This window comes from Protopterus annectens, chromosome 12.part0 (assembly GCF_019279795.1).
Source record: "Protopterus annectens isolate FY-2018-M chromosome 12.part0, PAN1.0, whole genome shotgun sequence".
Taxonomy (NCBI): domain Eukaryota; kingdom Metazoa; phylum Chordata; order Ceratodontiformes; family Protopteridae; genus Protopterus; species Protopterus annectens.
This window is the reverse complement of record NC_056746.1, coordinates 1,270,566,023-1,270,583,726: the sequence shown is the minus strand read 5'-3', so window position 1 is coordinate 1,270,583,726 and position 17,704 is coordinate 1,270,566,023.

The following is a 17,704-nucleotide window of genomic DNA, read 5'->3' as shown; positions in this document are numbered from 1 at the left end:
AGTAGATGGTTGGGAGGAGTGAAGGAGAAATAAAGTTTGACACCAATGGAAACAAATGACAAAGGAACAAGACATTGAGTTACTGGGAAAAGGAAGGGGTTTAAAATGCAGGTCAGGCAGAAATAGTGAAGACATTTTTCACTTCTATATTTACAGAGGAAGTGAGGCAGTTTGCCGACATGTGAATGCTACAGAAGTTAGATCTGTAGACAGTTGGAAAAGTAACCAAGCTGTAAGAGTGGAATGAACAGCAGAGAGAAAGTGACACGGAAGAATCATTATTCCTGTAAACTACAATTTCAACATAATTATCTAATGCATCTACTGTTCTTGGTGGGGATTTGTACAACAAGACTGAAAACAGCTATTCTCACATAAAAGTTGCGGGCAGATACAATAAGTTGTATACAACTTCAAGTACTGTAAGTGCTATAAAAATGGACTGAAATAATACAGTGGCAGCTAAGCCGCTATCAGTGAGTCAGTATCACTATGCTAAATATGCAATGAGCAGGGACAAAATGCAACAGAACATGCTAGGACCAGTGCCAGCAGTGAATATAATGCAAAAAAAGTTCTTAATTACATCCAACATGATTTCTGCACTGTTTCATCAAATGTTTCTGGAAAAACAGTATGGGTGGATTCAATAAAGCCTACATGGTCATTTTTCAGCATGTGTGAATTGTGGTGTGATATGCACATGGCTGCGAAATGTTTTAGATTCAGTAAGCACTGTGCAGAGGCACGCACCACAGTGCAAACAAGGTAAACACTGCGGTATACTAATTACTGTATAAGCAGTTGAATTACATGCTAATTAATGAATCCAACATGATTTAGCTATTCAACAAGATATAGAGCATCTCTCAAGACTCTGTGTAGGCTTTCCCTGTGAATTCCAAAATTTTTGGAAAACAGCCATAGAAAGGAGTCTACAGAGACAGAATATAAAGTAAAAGGTAGGGGATTTGTACAGAACTGACCGCAGAGACATATTTCAGTTAGACAGGCTGGATATAATAAAAAGAAAGTGAGTAGCAATAGCAACATAATTCTTTTTTGTGTCATAACAGAAATGCAGCTTTGCTGCCCCATCCCCAAATGAACAGGCAAATGACACATTTGGGTAAGAAAGCATCACTGAAATGCTGAAAATGCTATGAAATGACCTGTCCCTAAACCATATCTGCAGATTTAATGCAGAATATTCCATGAGAAGGTATTTCCAATCATATATACCCTGCCCTGACAAAGTTGCCCATGCCATCAGTATACTTGTAACTTGTACAGAAAGACAATGTGTAAAAACCATTGAATAGATTATTAATAGTTATATATCAGCATATGCAGTATGTAGCTGAGAGAACACAGGCATATTTTCTCAAAATCAGTAGTCCTCTGTGCAGATATACCCCAAAGTCGTATCCTCTCTACTGTGTTCAACACATAAACAATTCGGCTCCTTTTCAGTTTCCCTAGCTATATGGTTGCCTTCTGGTGTAGATTCAGGGCTGTCAGAACCATAAAGATGCAAATGAGGTGTGAACTCATTAGAATTGCTGAATTCCAAATCCTTGGCTCCATGTATCTGATGTAAACATAGTGCAGGCACTAACTCAGTGTTTGTGTTTAATGGACTCAACTGTGAAATTATTACATCAAGTGGGTGTGTGAGGTTAGACTTAGAAAGTATTTCATGTATGTTTGTCAAGTTTGGAAATGCAAGTAAGCAGCACACAATCCACAGGTTCTGTTTCATTAATATCTAATATCCTCTTCATTTCTTGGCAAATTGTGTTTTCTCTGTCAGTTTTTCATTATTATTTTATTATTTTTTTGGTCATTGTTTCTGCGATGTGATGCTAAGCTCAGTCGTGGGAAATGGAGGAAGGAATGAAAAGTTTGGATGTGCTTGATTGCATGGCATTGCAAGGTGGGCAAAAGGAACACCTTAAGAATGACCAGTGCATAATGTAATGTTATGCAACAATTCCAGTGGCAGCATTGCTAAATTCTGACAGTTAGTAGTGAGTCTCTGGAATACACCTGCTACTTAACTGACTCTGTGGCAGTATGTGTTAATGCAGTGATAAGTTCCTTTTTGTGCCCAGATGGCATTGGATTTAACTACAACCGTATCTACTACTTTTAACTAGTATTTTATTACCGTTGCTGCGTGATGTGCACCATTACACAATAATGCATTAAAGAAAAAAATGAAAAAGATAGGACAGTGGTGAAATGAGAGCAAGCAGGGGGGAGAACAAATGGAAACCAATAGAGGAATGTGCAGGAGGGAAATTGGAAAGAATTACAGCTATCTATTGCTTCAACAGTAAGAACTACATAAATCCACGAACACTACTTTTTGACAAACAAGGGTTAGAATCAATGAACCTTATGTCTAAGCATTACCAAATAACAGTAAATAATCTGACAAGAGAAGTGACAGAGTTGGACAAAATTATAAAGTTAGATCGAGATTTCCCATGCTACCAACATGATTATAATAGAATTTTTAGTAGCTTTAACCAACAAGTGGATAGATTGAAAGAAACTAAAGCCAAAAAAATTACACAGAGATCATACAGACTATAACAGTGGGTTAGCTTATCCCGACCCACCCCCGTCGCAAACTTGCAATCCGATTGGCAGATCTCGTACACACACCCACATACAAACTGCAAACCTGCAAACTGGGCGCCATAGTCGAAAACACATCTGACACAGATATCCTTCAGAAGGGCCTCACAGAAACGGATAACTGGTGCCAGAGCCATGGCCTAAAGTTAAATGCCAAGAAATGCATAGTCATACCCTTCGGGAAAAACAAGGTTACCCCTAGCTACCATATAGGTGGCAATCCACTGAGCACAGAAGAAGTCATCAGGGATCTGGGGACCCAGGTTGACAGTAGCCTTTCGTTTGACACTCATGTTGCTAAAGTAGTTAGGAAAACCTTCTACATTGCCCACCTGATCATGAAGGGATTCACATCTAGATCAAGGGAGGTCATCGCCCCTGTACTCATCACTCATTAGACCTATGATTGAGTACAATGCCCCATTCGGAATGTATCTGACCAGACACCTGCAGCAGCTGGAAAGGCCCCAAAAGTTCCTCACCAAAAGGATAAAGGGTCTCAAAAATATGTCTTATGCTGCCCGACTGAAAGAACTCCAGCTCTATTCAGTCTCATACCGCTTGCTCAGAGGTGACCTGTGCCTGACATATAAGGCCATGTCAAACCCTGATTTGATGAATATGCTTCACCTCAAAAATCTAGATCCCTCAGAACCACAAGGGCGGAGACTTAAACCTTGACACAGTTATTAATAGAACATGCTGGAGGGACAGATTCATCACCCAGAGACTCCCTATGCTGTGGAACAAAATCCCGGTACATGTGAGGCAGAGCACCTCGCTGGCCTTGTTCAAGAGGAATCTTGACCAATGGATGGGGGATCGCAGATATACCCCAGGGATTACTTCAGTGTCACTGCTTGACAGAGGCACAGCAAAATAATAGGCATAGTTTTATTCAAACTAAAGGGGTGGCGAAAGCCAAATAACTATGGGCTAGGCTTATAAATGCCCTTGGGCAGATAGCCTAGTATGAACCTATGAACCTATGAACCTATACTCATACTCAAAGAGAGAGTAATAACAGGAGCGTAAATGAGGTGACATCACCAATACTAACAATGAGCAACCAAGTGAATGAAGCATTTCAGAGGGGGGATGAACAGACATTAATACGCAGAAGTAATTTAAACAACCAAAGTGGAAATACCTAACTTAATAACATCAAAAATTATCTAAATGGTCATGTAAACCAGTTTAACTGTCAGAATTTTTACAGTCCCAGGAGGCAGAACCACAACCCAATCTGACAGAATCAGCAACACACATACAATACCCAAGAAGTCAGCAAACAGACGAGATAACGCATATTTCTTGTGAAGAACATTCAACAAGAGAAAATAACTCACACAGCTACCACCAAAACTTTAGAACTCACTTGTCCTGCACAAAATGAATCCAGAGTAAAAGGCAAGATACCAGGACTTGGAGACGGCTGTAGAATCCAATATAAGAATCTTTATTTGACACAAGCGCTTTTGTGGGTAACCCCACTTCTTCAGATGTCTAAAACATTTTAAAACAACCCTTAGTTTATATGTACGCCCTCTTGGAACACATGATTAAAAACAGCCAATGCCTTATTTGGATGTAAATATTCACTTTTCACTTAAAGCAACATTTTATAAAATGCATACTAATAAGTACATTATAACATAAAAAAATGCATTGCAACATAAAAAATATATAAACTTCCAAAAACCTATTTGTAAAGCTATCTGGGTCTTATCTTAAAACTTTAAGACATTTAAAAACACAGAATTTATTCCATTTACATATAAAAGAAAATAACTGTTTAATAATAACTAACAGGGACTGTGACTTTAAAATATAAAATTACTCTGCAGTCTGTATTGAATCCGAACTGGTGGAACGTTTATCTAGAGGTTTGACTTTCTTTCCTACATGCCACTCTGATTTAGCCAGAACTTTACTGCAGTTATTTATTTATTTTATTTATTTGCAGTTTGTTAACCGGGAGAGTCCTTTGGGCTGAAGTGAACACTTTTTCAATAGAGGCCCAGGGAGAAAAGCTCCATACAGACATGAAAAAAACAGCAAGAACTAATTAATATAATTAATAAAATTAACAGAAAAGGACTAAAAAGCAAAAGATAATGCAGTCAATAGAAAAAGACAAAAAAAAAGTTAATGCAGTCAATTAAAATCACTATGAGATAGTACAGAATTATACAAAGTGATTGAATAGGCAGGATCATCAGATGTTGTAAAATGTATTAGAAATCCCTGAATCTATTGGTGTATTCTAGTATTTACAAAATAAGATTAAGTATCTTATACAGTGTTGTAGTAACATAGTAGTTTGCAATGATAAATAGGTTCTGAGCAATCTGAGATGGTGAGATTAGGAGGGGTGGGAGCAGGAGCATTCCCAAGTAGAGGAGAGATGTGAGTGGAGTAGAGTCTTGAAAGAGGATAAGTTCTTGGTTTGGATATGGGGAGGAAGTGAATTCCATTTACATGCTAGGGAAAAAGACAGTAGTAGTTGTCCAGGAGTACATATGGGTTTGGAAACCTTAAGAAGATTCTGATTGTTGGATCTAAGGGATTGATCCGGGAGGTGTAAGGTAACGATAGAGGAGAGAGAGGGGCATTGTGCAGGCTTAAAGATAAGGTTGTGGACAATAGGAAACTGAATGTAGAGGAGATAGTTGGGGAGTTCTAGCCAATTCAGGGACTGTAAGGAGACACAACGGTGAAAGGAGGATTTGGAACTGTTGGTAAATTGGCGATTTTATTGTAATAGGAGGCCAGTTTTGTCTGAAGTGTGACTTGTACATTGGTAAGGATAGGGGCACCATAGGTGAGGGAGGGAAGGAGGTAGGTGTTAGAGAGAGCAAGCTTGGATGAAGGGATTAGAAAGCGATTATGACGATAAAACATTCCGAGCCTCTTATGGGTTTTCTTTATGCTGGTTTGAAGATGAACGTCAAACTTTAGTTGTTCATCGATGTGAACACCAAGAAGTTTAGTGTGGGAGACTACTTCAATAGGGGTCATGTTCTGGCTTAGAATGGAGAAGGAGTGTCTGTCTAATTTGGTACTTTTGGATGGGGTAAAGATCATAATTTTTGTTTTTGCTGCATTAAAAGCAAGGTGGTTATTAAGCATCCATGTCTCAGTGTTGTTGAAAGTGATTTGTGTTACATGCATGAGCTCAGGAAGACAGACAGCTTAGCAGATGATTGTAGAATCATCTGCATATTGGACTAGTTTAGTGTTTGGGATATAGTGATGGAAGTCATTAATGAAAATGTTAAATAGTAAATGTCCCAGGATGGAATCATTGGGGATGCCTTTTAGAGTGTCAAGGTAAGAAGAGGTGCAGTTATTCCACTTGACAGCTTGCTGCCTATTTGAGAGGTAACTGGAGAACCAGTTGAGGGAAGAGTAGGAGAGGTTGAGATGAGAGAGAGTTTAGACAAAAGTACGCTGTGGAAAATGGTATTGAATGCCTTAGAAAGGTCGAGTAGAAGGGTGGCTACAATATTTCCTGAGTTACAGGCTTTGTTGATGTTACTGAGAAAGAAAAGAAGGGCAGTGGTAGCACTGGTCTGAGTCCATGCTGTGTTGGGGTTAACACATTATTGTCTAAGAGATAAGGTAATAGCTGTGCTGGATACATTTTTCAAGAATTTTGGAAAAAGTGGAAAGAATTGCTGTGAGACAAAAGGTGGATATTTCATTGTTGTTGCCCCCCTTGTATAGGGGAATAATAAAGGCTTGTTTCCACAGGAGGGGTACACAGGACTCTTGTATAGAATGATTGATTATAATATAGATGTGGAGAACTATGCCGTCAGCTGCTAGCCAAGGAAGTTAGAAGGTATGTTGTCAGGAGCATTGGTACAAGGTTTTAGTTTTAGGAGACATTTTGTTATATTACTGACAGTGATTGATTTGAGAGAAAAGGGAGGAGGGTGGTTTATACTGGAGATAGAAGGAGGGGGAGAACTGTGCATGAGAGAAGTGGGAGGAGGTAATGAGGTGTTACTGAAGGAAGAGGTGAGCTTGGCTATGGAATCAATGAAGAAGGTGTTGAATTTTAGGCTATGATATGATTGGGGGAGCTGGGGTCAGGGCAGGGGTTGATTTTTTTGCCAGGGCTAAGGGGGGCTGAGATACTGCTCTAAAATTTCTTGGGATTGGATTTGTGGTTGTTTTGAAGTTTTGAGTAGTAGGATTTGCGATCAGAGGTGATTTGTTTTTTAACTGTACTACAGAGTTGTTTGTCTGCAGTAAGGGAGGTAAGAGTTTTCTATTTTAGGTCAAGTTTCCAAGATTTATCGTGGGTATGTCTGAGGGTTATTGCTTCCCTGGGAAAGCCAGGGGGCTAATTTTGGATTTAACTATTTTAGTTCTAGGAGGTGCTAAGTTATTACGTATATTATTGAATGATGTATTAAAGTAAGTTACAGCGTGGTCTAGTGAAAGAGTTTTTAGATGGTTCCAGACCATTTGTTTTAAGCAATCTGAGAAGGATTCAGGTTTGACTTTTGTGAGGTTACGGGTTACGATATAATTGTGTTGTAGATGGAGGGTGGAAGGAGGTGAGCAATGTACAAAGGCTGGAAGGTGATCACTAAGGTAATGGGGTAAGGTGCCACTATCACAGATGTTATTGGGATGGGATACTAATATCCAGTCGAGGATGCTGCCAAAAGAGTTATGTTTGTTGGGCTTAGTAGGAGAGTCTATTAATTGGGAGAAATTGTAAAGGTTTATGTTTTGGGAGAAGTTTTCTGAGTGAATGGGGATCCAATTGATGTTCACATCTCCAAGGATGATTCATTTGTTACTTATATTAGATAAGAGCCAGGAATGGATATCTTTAAGTATAGGGATGTTGTTTCCAGGTGGAATATATAGGGCAGCTATAACTATGCTTTAAGCTTTATGTTATGAAATTGAATTTGTCTATAGTACTGGGTAACCAAGAAGTTGTAGTTTCTAACTTTAGGATACCTTGTATATACAATCCACCTATTTATCTTACAATAACACTTTTTGATCATATCTGTGAATTAGTCATCAGAGCTTTATTGAATGAGAGTGATAAAAATGAATATAACAAGACTAGCAATGTTTCTAGGATTGAAAGTGAAGCATTGAACAAATTAAGATGTCTACCAGTGAGGATGATGAAACCTGATAAGGGGGGAGGGTTGGTTTTGATGGATTTAGATAACTATACATCCAAAATTAAACAGTTATTAGAATGTAACACCTATGAAAAAGTGAGCTTAAATGAACTTAATGTGGCGTGTGGCCATATTAATTCTTATATTAATGATATTTTTTTTAGGGCTGCCATAGATGTTAATACATTTAATTGTCTATCAACATTATCTCCTAGAATACCTAAGTTGTTCAGTGTTCCCAAAATCCACAAAAGTCTACCCAACCCCCCCATGAGGGCATTGGTAGATGCAAGGCATTTGATTACATACTCAAGTGCTAAATTAGTGGATTCTGTATTGAAGAAATACATTAATAAAGAATTACAAATTTAATGAGATTCATGGTCCTTTTTAGCAGACATAAAAGAATTCAACTTCCTGACAGCAGACGTCACAGACTTATATATTTCAATACTCCATCTTGAAGGGATTGAGTGGGTCTCATTTATGATGAGATCAAAGGGAGCCTCTCAAACAGAAATTAACTTTACAGGAGAACTACTGGATATTATACTAATGAACAACTTCATCTCTTTTGATAATGAGATTTACTTGCAAAAGGTGAGGGTAGCGATGGGTTCACCTTGCCAGGTGAGTTTTGCCAACTTAGCGATGGCCCATTGGGAACGTGAGTTTATATTTAACAACAGTGACATAAACAGTCAAATATATTTCTACACTCATTTTCTGGATGATATTTTCATCATATTAAAGGGAGATTAAAGTGTAGCTTTACATTTAGTACATTATTTTAATAATACCATGTTTCTTGCAGTTTACCAGCAACTATCACCATGAACGTATAACATACTTAGACATTGATTTAAAGAAAGATAGACTCCAGTTCAACTATATAGTGAAGATATTCAGGAAAAATACATATTCGAACACATTCTTCCATTAAACTCGATCACATCAATACCAGCAAAAGAGGTTGGAAATTAAGGGCCAATTAGAGCAGCAAAAATGGTGACATTGGAGGAACGGGAAGAATTTTTGGAAGAATGTGAAACCCTATGGCAGATGTTTTTGTTTAGTTTCACAGTTGACTATAGAAGTGCAAAGTAAAATAGTCAGTTTTATAAACCGATTCTATTAATAGGGAAAGTACACAAGACAGAACGGTACTCTTAAGTACACAACACAATGTTGAACTAAGTAATTTAAGTCATTCTAGTTCAAGTAATATTAACAACAGATTCAAATAAAGTTTTATTACTACATACAGTATTGATGCTTTAGAGGTTAAAAAAGTTATTTTTAAAAACTGTGACCTGTTGACAGGAGACCTGGAAATCCTGAATAAAATAGGAAAATTTCCTACTGTGATTTTTAGAAGAGGTTGTAGCATAAAGAACCTTTTAGAAAGCTGTGCAGTTAGTTTAATAAGAAATCCAGGAATGTACAAGTGTGAGATGTGTAATTTCTGTAAATTTATGGAGATTGGCCAAAAGTATAACATCAGAAACACATCATATTGCACACGAAAAAAAATCAACAGTAATTCAAAAATGATAGTGTACTTGGCCCAATACCAGTCATGTCCTGCTTTTTCTATTGAGAAAACTGATTGAAAATTTAGTGAATGTGTCTATGAGCACATTTATAGTATAAATAAAGGTAAGTCAGAATATGCCTTAGCTAGACATGTAACAAGTTTCCTTACACATAGTTTTAAGTTTAGAGTCATTGACCAAGTGACATCAGATACTAGAGGAGTCACTAGCTCCCTCTTACTGGAAAAATTAGAATTATTATGGCAACTTTGTTTAAATGCTTGTCAATACCCGGGCCTAAATGAGACCTGCTCAATACTATGTTACCTGAAACTGAAAAGTTTAACTAATAAGAAGATAGAAAAGGCAACCATCATTGAGTAAAAGTGAATACACACACCCACATTATGTATATATTAGTGAACACACAGGAAGTATATAGTATAAAAGTACAAAGGTATGTAAAGTAAACATTTTAATTTGTATCAGTATTAACTGAGTTCTTGAACACCTTGTGCTAAGAATGCAATGTTTTCTAAAGTGTCTTATATAGGTATTTGAAGAGTTAATGCTTCTCAGTAGCAAACAATTACATATGTTAATTAGTATCACATGATTTCACAAAAGGTTTTAAAACAGTGTTGAATGTGTGGTTATTTTATCTGAAGAAGTTCTGGTTATTTAACTGAATGAAAAGCTCTTTATGAGTATGAGTTTTTAATAAAGAATTCAGTGGTCTGGTTCCTTGGTTGCTGTTTCTTCTTGTCAAGTAGTATTTCTTCAACAGTAAAAATATCCATTTCTTCAACAGTAAAAAGTGATAATACATGCAGAATATTAGCTGAGTTTGGACTTTCACCTCCAGATAGAGGGGTGACCTCAGCACAATTATGTATAGCCAATTGAACCAAATCAAGTCTATCAAAAAAGCAGGTGAGGACATCCAGGCCCCATGGTCATCGAGCTGGCTGACAGTGAGAATTGAGTCCTCACCCACAGGACTGTCACCTCCATCTGCCACTGGCTGGAGCACTTGATGTCTCATTCTCCTCTTCCTAGTACTATGCAAAATGAGGGAGATCAGCCTCTCCAGCTGGCATAGGTGTGCACCAACAGTGGGATGCAACCCTACACACCATCTAATAATGTGATAATACATTGGTGTGAGTGATAAACTCATCACCTCTGTCACTGCTCCCAAAAAGAACAACTGGACTATCCTCAAAAGCAGAACTACCTGAGGGGGCAGGTAGTACAGGGGCAGCAGAGGTGGTGCTGTCAGTTTGGCTCTCAGAAGTGCTGGGCAATGGTACCATAGCTGGTGGAGTGGGGGCATGTGTATTCTGTGGGGCAGGCCTACCTCGCTGTGCTGTGGAATATATCATGATGTAGTACTCATAGATAACATGGAAACATTTTGATAACACATAATAAAATAAAAAAAATTAAAAAAAGCTAAAAAAATAAAAACAAAAATAAAATAAAAAAAGAGATAAGGGTTGGGGTGAGAGAGAAAAAAATATAATATTAGCACCTTCATATGTGACATACAATACATTAATACAATTATTTGACTCTATTATATGAACCTTTAGTCTTAAGACTACTACTCCCTAACAGATATATTTTAATTTAAGACTACCAGCTCCTAACAGATGTGCACTATACTACAGATTGCATCAAGTGCTCCTTTACATGTGCATATACTGCACAGATGCATGTTCCAATTATACAGATTACAGTTTACAGCAGAGCTTGTGTGCTACTGGTATAGAGCTTTTACTTTAAAGCTTTAAGTTGCACATAATTGAAGAATTAACAATATTGTATACTTGGGAAGGGTGGTATCTGATCCCACAATCTCTGACTAAAGTCTAATATTGTACTGTTGGTTTGTGCTACAGACGAATGCATGCATACTTGCTTTTACAATTGAGATATGCATGCTCAATTTGACACAACTCTATAAAATAAAAGCGATCTTAAAGTTTGAATGTTACAAGAACACTATTCTTGTGCTGCATACATACCACATGCCGCCCTCATCCTCACCAATCTAGCACCATGGGTCCTAACATTGACCTCCCTTTCCATGGCAGCTGTGGAAAAAATAGAACAGAACACAATGCTATTATGCATATCAGTCTTGCCTATACTGAGCTTTTAAGCATTACAAGTGCTCTCTGTAGTTGATACTTTCACAGGTGTGGGATGTCTGCAGTCCTATATTCTCCAATCCAGTGGTTGAAGGTATCTTTCTTCCCTCTCCAGAGGTCATTGTAGTGATGCCTACTGTGTTCACTAGTGTGTGTGATACCAATGGCACAGGATACAGCTTGGGCCAAACTATCCCAAGTTTCTATCCTTCATCCTTCATACTAGGAGCCAGAATAGTCTCCCCTGCAGCAGCCTGGCACTGTGGTATTTCACTAGGAGTCCAGTAAAAATGTTGGACTCCTAGACACCTCATCTCTGAGCACTAAATCTCACAGCCTCTCCAAAAATGCCTGCTATGTCTACCATAGATCAAGGGCAATGGAGAGTGATGTTTTCCCACCAATTCCAGTTATCACATTTACTGGGAGTGTGCACAGTGTTTGAAAATGTTGTGCACTGCTTACCATTGCGCAAACATGGTGCTCAATAGTGCACACCCCTGAGCACCACATCTGCGTGATGGTAAGTGGTGCACAACAGTGGCAAGCAGTAAGAAATTACACAGGAGGCCGTGTATGTGTGTTAGGCAAATGTGAAGGCCATACCAGTCAAGATAGCAGAAATATACTTACGGGATTATAAGACACAGTATATCCACAGTCATACATTTGATAATAATGTGATAATACATTATGGGAATTGGGACAAAAGTAAAATTTTAAGGGACATGATGTATACGAACCCAGGACCATGTGTATAGCAGTCCTACACTTACACCTGTTGCACAAGAAGGTTGAGAAAACACTTGTCTATGTTGCAGTTTATTGCTATAAACTGTAATGTCAAAACAGTTATACAAAGGTTGCACATCCTGTACTAGAACCCAGAAACATCTGTACATCAGCACTACACACACCTGCTAACACAGGACTAGTTATTTGACAGCAATGGCATTAATTGAAAATATCTAGAGAATACTAGTCATTTTTTGGGGCCAGGTCCACAAGTGGAGTTCAAAAGGGGCAGGAATTTGAAAACAATATTAGAACACAGTTGGTGCAAATACCAACATAAGCAAAATTCTAAATTTATGGGAATGAAAAAGTGTGTCTGTTGCACCTACTGCCCCAATATTCTGGTGTGCCATGAAATTGCTTTGAACAACCAGGTGATTGCTATAAGAGACAGATTAAATTGTTGTACAACAAAGGTGGTATATTGTGCACTGTGTATGTTCTGCCCCTGTTTTTACATAAGAATAATGGAGAGGAGACTGCGGGACAGAATATATGAATATTTGTAAAAATGGAGAGGAGACTGCGGGACAGAATATATGAACATTTGTAAAAATGGAGAGGAGACTGCGGGACAGAATATATGAACATTTGTAAAAATGGAGAGGAGACTGCGGGACAGAATATATGAACATTTGCAAAAATGGAGAGAAGACTGCGGGACAGAATATATGAACATTTGTAAAAATGGAGAGGAGACTGTGGAACAGAATATATGAACATTTGTAAAAATGGAGAGGAGACTGCGGGACAGAATATATGAACATTTGTATGAAATAAGAATGAAAAAAGAAACTAACGCCCTCTACAAACACATAAAATGTTACGCACACCACACTTTTAAATTTTGTATTTTGGAACAAATGCCTTCCAACAGTAATGAAAGTCCATGGACCTTATTACTGGAAAAACTTGAACTATATTGGCAGCTGCGTTTCAATGCCTGGACTCAATGGACATGTTTCAATAGCATGTCTGCTCAAGTTAAAAGCACTGGAAATATGAGCCCTAAATACAGGGTTTATATTTTACATATTTTACATACTTTTGTCTTCATTTTTTCAGATTTTATAGGAAAGGAAGCCACGATGGTGCAGCGGTAGCATTGTTGCCTCACAGCAAGAGGTTCTCCCGTTCGATTCTTGGCTGGAGCGCCTTCTCTGTGGAGTAGGCATGTCCTCCTCTCAGTCGTGTGGTGTGCGGAAGACATGCATAGAATGGGTGTGCCTTCGCTGAAGGTTGGGCGTCAAGCTGGCACCTCGGCACCCATAAAAAATCTACTGCCAATCATTAGCGGACCGGAGTTCCGCTATGGCGACCCCTAACCGGGAAAAGCTAAAAGAAGAACATAGGAATGCATTTTATACTATCTGATATATATATATATATATATATATATATATATATATATATATATATATATATATATAGTATATGTATGTGTATATATATATATATATATATATATATATATATATTTATATATATATATATGTATATAAAGAGAGAGAGAGAGAAAGAGATTTTATATAAATATATATATATATATATATATATATATATATATATATATATATATATATATATACTCAGTCCTTCACACTGTTTCATTGTGGTGGCTCCTTTAAGATGATGCTTCTTTTCCTGAGGGCTTGGCAGTCATGTGATTGGACACAAAAGTTACAAACTGTGTGTACTTCCAGCAATGTTTATCTGATGAAGTTCATTTATTTTTGTGAACAAAATCACTTATCTCTCATAGTTTTAAAAAAGTTTTTATTTCAAAATGTTTCTAGATTATAGTTCTTTTGGATTTTACCTCCAGCAGTTTCTTTCATTGGGCCTTCCACTTGGGTTTTTACATATAGAATGGTGACAGTCTATTAGAGGGCATCAGCCACATGTTACAGATATTCCTGTTTATTCATACCTATTGGTCAGTTGTGCTGAGCACTGCACACTTACGCTGAGCTATTGATTTATGTGCTGAGGTTCCGGAACTAAAGCTGATGTTCACTGACTGGATTCCAAAACAGTGAATCCTAATGAGCCTCATTAATTACATATGGTGCAAATGATACTTACAAGTTGTGTGTGTGTGTAGCTAAACTCACAGCGGGATATAGCTGACTGATTGCATGCTTACAAAGGTAAGCGGTCACCTGCTTGCATTGCTGTGGTGTAATACATTATTATCACTTACCTATGATCACATTATGCTGTGTAAAACAACTGAAACATGCTTTCATGCATATGTTGTTTGAAATTCTCTACATTATATTCAGCTTCTTATCTAAAGGATGGTGATAGATTTCAATAATATGTATGCATGTGAGTAAATGTCCATCACTGATAAAGAGGATTTCCCCTTATGCAGTTGTATGGCTACTGGCAAACCAACACCAGTGAAATACAGATATGGATAGAACATATATCCATAGTTATTGCAGATTAACCTGTAATGTCTGATGTATGTTTGCACAGACTTACAATTTATGGGGTTATCCATAAATTTATGTTCAGGGACTGATTTATGGATAATCTCTGATGCTTAATCATGTAGTAGTAGTTGTGTTTTCATTAAATGAGATATAAGCAATATCAGGTTGGTTTACTTTTGCATTGTCTGTTGTTTTGTATAACTGGTCATTTTCGAAAGCTGATGTTTTACTGCCTTGTTTCTGTATAAATTTCAACAGTTGTGTTGTTTATCATATCTACCATAACACGATGGACACATTTGTGATGCTGTCCATGTGATAATATCTGAGATGTATCCTACATGCTTGAGGTAGCATTGGTAGGTGTGTTTGGATGTCCATGCAACTGTGGCAACACCATTACTATAGTACTGAAGCTGTGGCACATTGATTATGTGTTTGGCCCTAACTTGTTAAATCCTACCTCTGCATATATGACATGTCCAGACATGTGGAATGGGTTGTTAGCTGTGCACATGTATGCCGATGATATTAGGGCATATGGATCAGCTATTCCGACATGTTTTTATATTCTGATAATCTGTATATGGCAGTGGTATAGATGATATGGCTTATTCGGGTCTATATCACATCATCAAAGTGTCAAAATTTTGAATGTGATAACATCGAACCCAAAACCATGAAAGCTGAAAACTCCAAAGACTGAGAACAGCGATTTTTTTCCCTGGGAAAAAAAATCGCTGTTCCAGTACAAAATGCAAAACACATGAACACTACGAACTATTTCTAATGTACACCCCCAACATTGGGGGCTGTGCCCCCCCCCGCCCCCCCATACTTAAATATACCAACTCCAAGATTACATGACAGTGGAGGAAATAGCGAAGCCATGGAAATTGACCACCAAATTCTTTCCCTGGGAAAGAATTCAATGTTCCGTGGCTTCGATATTTTCAGTCTTCAGACTTTCAAGTTCATGGTTTTGGTGCTGAAACTTATCAGCATTAAAACTTTTGATATACACCTGCTTATTCTGCATAGCTATGCACTGTAAATGAGAGGTGAGGCATTCATTTAACATTTGTTTTCAACATTGTCATGTCACTATGCGAATCCTTTTATTACTCAAGATGTGTATAGCACCCTGTCTTCCAGATGTCAAACTGCAATAGGAGGAATAATTTTACACCTCGCAAAAATAAAATAATTATAGAGGTTCTATGTCAGCATGGCTGCAACCTGATTGGATTGATGAGCAATATTGTATGGGGAAATCAAGTGTGGACAGATCGTATGATCAGTGCCGTGAGTGGACATAACAGATCCAGGGAGGCCTGCTGGGGATGTTGCTCTGATGTGATCCTCCATGCAGGCAACAGACACTGCCACTATGAAAGGGTAAGGAATACCAATGGAAGTGGGCCACCATTGCCTCCCCTGGGTGAAATAATGATGTTCCTTACCTCCCATTGTAACACCTGCCAGGATCATCAGATACCTGGGGGAAATATTTATTCAGGTGTTCCAGGATGTACAGATATGTCCAATGTTCACAAATACTGCAGCATATACCATTTCTCAATGAAGGACATTTACTCATTCACAGCTCTTACTATAATGTTATATTTGTGTTACAGCATCAGAACTATGCTGTGGCTGTAACAACACACCTGAAGCAGATAAACAATGTAAGTGTTATAGCATGTTATCCTGTCTACACACTGCAAACATAACACTGCCCTCAGCATGTGTGATGTTGTACTTTTCAATTGTATAGCCTCCTCAACACTGGAACAGTAGCAAAACATGTCACATAAGTGTCTCCATATCCTGTTAGTGTCATCTGCAGCTGTCGTGTGCCCCTGCCTCCTGTTATGACTGTGGAGTATACTCATATGTTGTTGTGTGTGTACCATTTTAATCTACAGATACATCTTAATGAGACATGGGCCATGAATCGTCAGGCACAGACAGACCTGGTAAGGTTGTTTCTATAGTTACTATATAGCAACACTGTTTATTACACCTGTGATCTATGGTATTAATATTGGCTTATTCCCTACACAGGTAAACCTGCACAATATCTGCACCATTTGTCACATGACTCCATATTTTGTTAGTGTGATCCACAGCTGTAGTGTACCTCTGCCTCATGTTATGACTTAAGAGTATACTCACTTCTTATTGCTTGTATGCCATTATATCATATAGGTTTTGCTTTACGTTGGATGATAAGTTTCCCAACCAGGAAGGACGTACCTGTTAAGTCATTCTACATGGTTGCTATATTTCACTATTGATAATTACATCTGCACCCTTCATGACTAATGTGGTCTTGTTCACCTGCATAGGACACCTACAATTTTCATATCATCATTGCTCGCCTAGTATGTGTATATCTTATTTGTTGTGTGTTATACATCGGGTGGAATGCTACAGGATGCTTTGTATGTGCTTAATAATAGAGTTGTCCAAAATTTCAGTATTATGCTCATCATTTGACCTCTGTGAATGAATGTGACATGCATCATCTGATGCTTTTTATAGCACATCACCTACCTACCTCCTCCAGTACCTTCTCCAGATGTGATGTGTATCACTCTGGTAGTATGACTAATTGCAAATGGCCCACTCCACGGGGTTCACTGCCTGGCCAGGAAGGGGACAGACGTGGTTAATAATGTAGCCTCCAACAGGGAGGATAATGTGGTTGGCCATTATGATGCTTTGGGGACAGAATGTTGACCATGACCTATTGTCCCATGTAGAGTCTGGTTATGATGGTGACTATTCCTGATGATGGACCAATACTATCCTTTGGACTGCACATGGGAGTGTAGCTGATGTGCATGGATGCATGGCAGAAGGTGTTTTCTTACTATTGCATGCACATGAGCAATCGCAGTAAAGTCATGACTTTGACATGTAAGCAGTTGCCCTTGCCACCGATCATGTAGCACACCAGCTGC